The following is an 8,628-nucleotide window of genomic DNA, read 5'->3' as shown; positions in this document are numbered from 1 at the left end:
GAAAACTCCCCTAATTTGAGCAGAGAAAAAGTCACAAGTCCAGGAAGCACAGAGGGTCCCACTCAAGAGGAAGCCCATGAGGCCCGCTCTGAGACACATCATCATTAAAATGGCAAATAGCAAAGACAAACAGAGAATCCTAAAGGCAGCAAGGGAGATAGAGGTAGTAATATATAAGGGAGCCCTGGTATGGCTAGCAGGTGACACTCAACAGAAACACTACAAGCCAGAAGGGAATGGCCAGATATATTCCCAGTCATGAAAAGCAAAGGCCTGCAACCAACACTGCTCTACCCAGCAAGGGTCTCAATTCAAATGGGAGGCAAAATAAGGAGTTTCCTAGACAAAAGAAGGCTAAAAGAATACACCTCCACCAAACCAGCACTGCTCTACATGCTAAAGGGATTGCTTTAAGAAGATGAAGAAAAAGAGTCTATGAATACCCAGTTCCTTTCACAGTCACCGATACTGGATATTACCAATATTTTTAATACTTATTAATCTGACTATGACAATGATATGTTATTTTAATTATTACTTTATTATTTGTTGAAATTAAACCTATTTTTGTATATTTCTTGCCTATTTCTATTATTTTTTTTGAAAAGCTTTAAATGACTTTATATTCTTTTTTCTATTTTTTCTCTAAATGTTTGTAGACATTTTTCCCTAAAAAAAACTATTAACTCTTTTATACATGTGTTGCAAATACTTTACTATCCTATTACTTGTCCTTTAACCTTTTCATATGTATATTGTTGTATAGTCTTAAATGTTTAATATAGTCATGTTGTCAATATTTTACTTTATAGCTTCTGGGTTTGAATATTTTACTTCAAGGTAAGAAAAATATCATTTTGTATTTTATCCTAAAACCCCTTAGATTTTACATATTGATTTTTAACCTAATAATCAAATACAAATAGTTTAACGAATAGGCCTATAGCAAAAGGCAAGAGCTTAATGCCATAAGGGGGTTCTTGCTAGCAATTAATGAAAATATCTCCTCTTCACAAGAGAGCCTTGCTGCTTAGAGAGATCACCAGCCACTAGGGAAACCAGATCAATTAACTGTATATTATACATGATATATATTGTTTTAGAATGTTATTTGTTTTTATTGATTTATTGATTATATTTTTATGTGTGAAGTTGTAGAAGGATTTAACTATACTTATATGATGTTAGTTCTTAATGGTTCTGTTAGAGAATTAATCTTATTAACAAATCTTGAGGCTTGAGTTGTAGAGAAATAATCATGATAATGTGATGAAAATTGAGGTCTATGAAAAGATATTAGTCTGTCTTTCTTAACTTCCTTATCTTTTGTTGTGTTATGAGGATGTGTGGTGATTGATGGACAGAAGTAAAGTATCTGAAATGATAAAAGAATAAAACTTAAGATAGTTCTGTAGCTGTAGACATTGTGTTAAGGACTTGAATCAAAGAGATACAGGTGTTGTGTTTACTTAATGAAATAGACATTGGTTAGAGTTCTCTTCATAGTTAAAGTAACAGTTTTTATCTTTGTTTTTCCTTGTTTGTGTTGAGTGTTTATGTGAGACTAACTAAATCTAGACTTTATAATCCTAAGAAAACTGGGTTTTAAGTAACTTTTAAGTGGAAGAGCTGAAGACTTTGATAGCTCAAAAGAAATATATCGTTAAGTTTTTATGTCTACTTTCCCCTTATCCTTAGTCTCTTTTGTTTATACTAGTCTCCTCTCAGACCCATGTAAATCAGTGTGTTCCTGTCACTTGGCCCTCTTAAAAGCATCATCTATTCTCTGTGAAACTTAATATACTAATGTAATAAGATAGTTTATGCATTCCTGTTACCTAGCCTCACTGATAAGATTTTCAATAAAAGCCTTGGAACAAAGGGACTCTGGGCCTTCCCCACTAGAGGGATGTGTCACAGCCTTCTCCACTAAGAGAGAAGTGTCCCTGTCTGCTCTCCTGGCAAACAGTGTTTGCAACAATTTGTGTTTCTTCCCCTCACCTGTGACAACCCCGGGCCAGGCTCTGTGGGATCCAGAGCCCTGCTCCCATCTCAGCTGGTCCCCGATGGTTTCCCTCAGATTCAGGGAGCGCCGTACTCCCTGCAGCGCACTCCCCCCGCACAGAGGTTGCTGCCCGGGCAAGGCAAGTGGCAACTCCAGAGGCACTCCCCTGTGGTGGCGCACCTCCTCTAGCCACTGCACAGCGCAACAATGGATTTAATTTTTTTTATATTTTATAATGGATTTTGACATTTAGAAAAATAAATAAATAAAATCAATCTGCATTTTAAAAAAAGAAGGAACTCAACCTTTTGCGACAACATGGATGGGCAAAAAAAGAAAGAAAGATGGAGAGGGGACTCAAATAAATAAAATCTAAAATGAAAGCAGAGAAATATCAACTGACACCAAAGAAAAACAAAGGGTTTTAAGAAAATATTATGAACAATTATGTGCCAACAAATTGGACAAGCTGGACAAAATGTATAAATTCCTAGAAACATACAATCTTTAAAACTGAATCAGGAAGAGTCAGAGAATCTGAATAGGCAGATTACAACTAATAAAATTAAAGCAGTAATTAAAAAAAAAAACAACAACTAACAAACAGAAGTCCTGGACTGGGTGGTTTCACAGGTGAATTTTACCAAATGTTCAAAGAATAACTAACAGCTATCCTTCTCAAAGTATTCCAAAGATTTCTCAAGAGGAAGGACGACTCCCAATCTCATTTTATGAGGCCAGCATAATTCTAAACCTAGGTAAAGATATTACAAAGAAAGAAAATTATAGGCCAGTATCTCTGATGAACATAGATGCTAAAACCCTCAACAAAATATTAGCAAACTGGATACAGCAAAAGATTAAAAAGATCATACACCATAATCAAGTGGGACTTATTCTGGGGATGGAACTTTGGTGCAATATCCACAAATCAATTGATGCAGTACACCACATAAACAAAATGAAGGATAATAACCACATGATCATATCAATGGAAGCAAAAATAGCAGATAAAATCTAGTACCTATTTATGATTAAAAAAATCTCAGCAAAATGGGAATAGGGGAACGTATCTCAACATAATAAAGGTCATATATGACAAACCCACAGCCAACATTATATGCAATGGGAAAAAACTACAAGTATTTCCCTTAAGATCAGGAACAAGACAGGGATGTGTGATTTCACCACTCTTATTCAACATAGTACTGGAAGTCTTAGCCACAGAAACCAGACAAAAAGAAAGAAAAGGCACCTAAATTGGAAAGGAAGAAGTAACACTGTCATTTTTTGCAGATGACAGAATATGGTGTATAGAGAACCCTAAAGATTCCACCAAAAAAACACTAGAAATGATCAATGAATTCAGTAAAATACTAGGATAATTTAATAACCAGAAATATGTTGCATTTTATACACCAATAATGAACTATTAGAAAAGGAAACTATGAAAGCAATCCCCCTCACAACTGCATTAATAAAAAAATAAATAAAATAAGCCCTGGCTGGTGTGGCTCAGTGGATTGGGCGCTGGCCTGTGAACCAAAAGGTGGCCGGTTCAATTCCCAGTCAGTGAACATGCCTCGGTTGTGGGCCAGGTCCCCAGTAGGGGGCCTACAAGAGGCAAGCACACATTGATGTGTCTCTCTTTCTCTTTTTGCCTCCCTTCCCCTCTCTCTAAAAATAAATAAATAAAATCTTCTTTAAAATAAAATGAAATACCCAGAAATAAATTTAACCAAGGAGGCAAAAGATCTGTACTCAATAAATTATAAGGCACTGCAGAAAGAAATTGTAGAAGATACAAGTAAATGGAAGTATATACTGTGCTTACAGATAAGAAGAAATAACATTGTTACAATGTTCATACTACCTAAAACAATCTATAGATTAAGATAATTCTTATCAAAATAACCGGGGCATTTTTCACAGAACTACATCAGATAATCCAAAAATATATATGGAACCACAAATGACCATGAATAGCCACAGCAATCTTAAGAAAGGAGGACAAAGTTGGAAGCATCATGTTACACGATATCAAAGTGTACTACAAAGCTATTGTAATTAAAACAGCATGGTAATGGCATAAAAACAGATACATAGACCAATGGAACAGAATAGAGAACCCAGAAATAAATCCACACTTTTATAGTCAATTAATATTTGACAGAGGATGCAAGCACAAACAATGGGCTAAAGACAGTTTACTCAATAAATGGTGTTAGGAAAATTGGACAGATATGTGCAGAAAAATGAAACTAGACCACTTTCTTATGCTACACACAAGAATGAACTCAAAATGGATTAAAGATTTGGATGTTAACCTCAAAATCATAAAAATCCAAGAAGAAAATATCAGCAGTAAAATCTTGGACATTTTTCATGCCAGTGTTTTTTCTAACATATCTCCTCAGGCAAAGGAAACAAATGAAAAAAAAAAATGCGACTACATCAAACTAAAATTTTTTTGCACAGCAAAGGAAATCATCAACAAAATGAAAAGAGAACCCACTGAATGGGAGAACATATTCGCCAATGATACATCTGATAAAGTTGTTAAAATCCAACATCTATGAAGAACGTATAAAACTCAAAACCAAAAAAAAAAAAAAAAAATCCAACTAAAAAATGGGTAAAGGACCTGAAACAGACACTTCTCCAAAGAGGACATACAGATGGCCAATAGACATATTAAAAGATGTTCAACGTCACTAATCATTAGAGAAATGCAAATTAAAACTACAATGAGATATCACCTCACACCTGTCAGAATGGCTATTATCAATAAATCAACAAATAACAAACGTTGGTGAGGATGTGGAGAAAAGGGAGCCCTCATGCACTACTGGTGGGAATGCAGACTAGTGCAGCCACTGTGGAAAACAGTATGGAGCTACCTCAAAAACTTAACTATGGAACTGCCTCATGACCCAGTGATTCCACTTCTGGGAATTTATGTGAAGAAACCTGAAACACTCGTTCAAAAGAACATAAGCACCCCTGTGTTCATTGCAGCATTATTTACAATACCAAAATCTGGAAGCAGGTTAAGTTTCCATCAGTAAATTAGTGGATGAGAAAGCTGTGGTACCTTTACACAATGGAATACTACTTGGCTGTAAGAAAGAAGAAAGTTTTACCTTTGTGACAGCATGGATGGACCTGAAGAACATTATGCTAAGTAAAATAAGCCAGCAAGAGAAAGACACTGTACCTTATGATTTCCCTCATCTGTGGAATCTAATGAACAAAATGAACTAACAAGCAAAACAGAGACAGAATCATAGATAGCAGATGACAGCTGTCCAGGGTGGTGGGTTCTGGGTGGGAGGAGTGGAGGGATTGAACAAAAAAGAAAACAACAGAAAAAAATTCATGGACATGGATAACATGTGGTGATTGCTGGGGGGAGGGGAGTGGGGTGAGGTGAAGGATATAGGGGGAATAAATTGTGACAGAAGGAGACTTGACTGGGGGTGGTGAACATACAATGCAGTGTACAGATAATGTGTTGTAGAATTGTGTACCTGAAAACTGTAGAATTTTGTTAACCAGTGTTACCCCAATAATTTTAGTTAAAAAGGGGAAAAAAAAGAACAAGCAGAACAGAAACAGACTCATAGATGCAGAGAACCTTTTTTTTTAAAGATTTTATTTATTCGTTTTTCAGAAGAGGGGAAGGGAGGGAGAAAGAGAGGGAGAGAAATATCAGTGTGTGGTTCCCTCTCATGCATCCCCCCCGAGCACCTGGCCTGCAACCCAAGTGTGTGCCCTGTCTGGGAATCAAACTGGCGACCCTTTGGTTTGCAGGCTGGCACTCAATCCACTAAACCACACCAGCCAGGGTGATACAGAGAATATTTTGATGGTTGCCAGATGAGATGGGAGTTGGGAGATGGGTGAAAAATGTGAAGGGATTAAGTAAAAATTGGTTATTACAGAATAGTCATGGAATGTAAAGTGCAGCATAGGAAATAAAGTCAATAGCATTCTAATAACTATATGTCATGTCAGATAGGTATGAGATTTATTCAGATAATCTCTTAGAAAGTTATATAATGTCTAATCACCTAGGTGTGCACCTGAAACTAATATAACATTGTGTGCCAACTGTAATTAAAAAATAAAAAAATTATTTAAAAATGAAAGGCTCTGGGTATCGTAGCTGCTCCCCAAATTGTGCCTGGCACACACCATCACCATATCTGACTGTGTTCATACTATTCTTCCCTAAAAACCTTTAACCCTTCCATGTTACCCAAATTTTACTCATGCTTCAACTTTCAGACTTTCTTGTTTATTTCATTCACCTATTCATGAAATATTTCATTTTATTAAAAATTTGAGGCCTGGCTGGTGTGGCTCAGTGGACTGAGTACCAAACTGTGAACCAAAAGGTCACCGGTTTGATTCCCAGTCAGAGCACATGCCTGGGTTGCAGGCTGGGTCTCCAGTAAGGGTTGTGTGAGAGGCACTCATATTGATATTTCTCTCCCTCTCTTTCTCCTTCCCTTCCCCTCTCCATAAAAATAAATAAATAAATAAAATTTTTAAAAAATTTGCTGTGTAATTGACATATTAGCTTCAGGTATACAACATTATGAGTTGATATTTGTATATATTGTGAAATGATCACCATCATAATTCTAGGTAACATCTGTCATCATACATAGTTACAAACTTTTTTTTCTTGTGATGAGAACTTTTAAAGTCTATTCTCTTAGCAACTTCCAAATATGCAACACAGTATTATTAACTATAGTCACTATGCTGTACATTACATCCCAAGGACTTCCGTATTTTATAACTGGCAGGTTGTACATTTTGACCTCCTTCACTCATTTTGCTGCCCACCATCACTGCAACCAATCTGCTCTCTGTATCTATGAGCTTTTCTTTTTAGATTACACATAGAAGTGTGATCATATGGCATTTATCTTTCTGTGTATGACATTTAACTTAGCATAATGCCTTTAAGGTTCACTCATGTTGCTGCAAATGGGAAGACTTCCCTTTTATGGTTGAATAGTATTCCACTCTGTGTGTTTGTGTGTATCTTGGGTATTGTAAATAATGCTGCAATGATCATGGAGGTACCTACATCTTTTTAAATTAATGTTTTCACTTTTTTAGGTGAATATTCAGAAGTGGAATTTACTGGGTCATATTGTTTTATTGTAGTTCTATTTTTAATTTTTTGAGGCACCTCTGTACTGTTTTTCATTGTGGTTGTACTAATTTACATTCCTACCAAAAGTGCACAAAAGTTCCCTTTTCTCCACATCTTCTTCAACATTTATTTCTTGTCTTTTTGGTAATAGCCATTGTACACATGTGGGGTGATATCTCACTAAGGTTGTGAGTTGCATAAAGTATCTTCCGCAAACACACTCCGTGTCAGGAAGAGCGGCAAGCACTGGAGATTTAACAGTGAAAAGTAAAGACACAATCTCTCTATTTTCAGAGGGCTAACAGTCTGTTTGGGAACACAGACATGAAAACAAAGGATTGTGACCATGTGTTACCAATGGTTTTCAAGAAGAGAGATATATCTAGATTAGTCCTTTCCAAGAGTTTCCACCATATAACACACATGGATAACATATATGACCCCCTGGAATAAATAAATAAGGAAGCAACCTGTTAGGGGGCTCTGGCCATCCCAAGGGCAATAGGCATCAGCATCTCAGGTACACCTGCAATCTCTGCGGATCGTGGCTCTAGAATCTCAAGCTATGACCCATGATATCGCTGTTGCTCGCACCCTACTTTGTCCTTGTAGGCTGAGGGGCACAGGAGGAATACTGCTGCAGATGTGTACACACTCTGTTATTAGCTAGAAGTTGGTAAGTGTCCCTCTTGAATCTTCAGCATTAGATTCAGACTAGTGGCTACAAGGAAGCCTTCCAAGACAACTGAAGTCTAAAAGGGTCTCTGTGTTTGCCAAATTCTTACATACTTAAGAGTTTTCAGCTCACAGTTTAGCTTCTAATTCACCCTCATAGTTTGATATAGCAGGTACTTGAATAATGTCATTTGGTTCAATATTATTTCATTCAGTGTCTTTTTATTATAACATTGATAAGATGCCATGGGAACTGAACTCATTTATATCAATTGGCCTATGATAAAATTGGTTTCTTTACCTGTCCTTCCACTTAAAGTTGCAGATCAATGGCATTAAGTGAGAACTTACTATATTGTGTGCTGACCTATTTTTTCTCCCATATAGCACTTAGCAATACTAATCAAGAAAAGGTTTAGAAATACTTATTACCATGTTGTAAGACAAAAGAAACCATATTGGAACTTAAAGGGGCCTTAAAACAGAAATGGCTTTACTAGCGAAGAAAAGTCCAGTGCCCAACCCGTCTTCAATAACTTTAAAAAGAGTAAACCCCACAATGCAAGAGAATGAAAGTCATACTGCCTTCCTTCTGGAGAAGGGATACCGAATCCCCACAGCTCCAGGCCAGGTTGGAGTTTTTCTTCTTGGAGCAAAAACAAAGGCCCACCAAGATATCCCACAACTCCAGGGAGTGGGGTTGAGAGAGCTATTGTTTATATCATAAGCAAAAGGGAAAAATTCACAAGCAAACAGAGTCCAAGGGGCCTCTTGC

The sequence above is a fragment of the Pteronotus mesoamericanus genome, unplaced genomic scaffold (genome assembly GCF_021234165.1).
Source record: "Pteronotus mesoamericanus isolate MK-2021 breed Mesoamerican mustached bat unplaced genomic scaffold, CSHL_Meso_final contig_58, whole genome shotgun sequence".
NCBI classification, from domain to species: domain Eukaryota; kingdom Metazoa; phylum Chordata; class Mammalia; order Chiroptera; family Mormoopidae; genus Pteronotus; species Pteronotus mesoamericanus.
The sequence above is the reverse complement of the archived record's forward strand: the minus strand, read 5'-3'. Positions refer to the sequence as shown.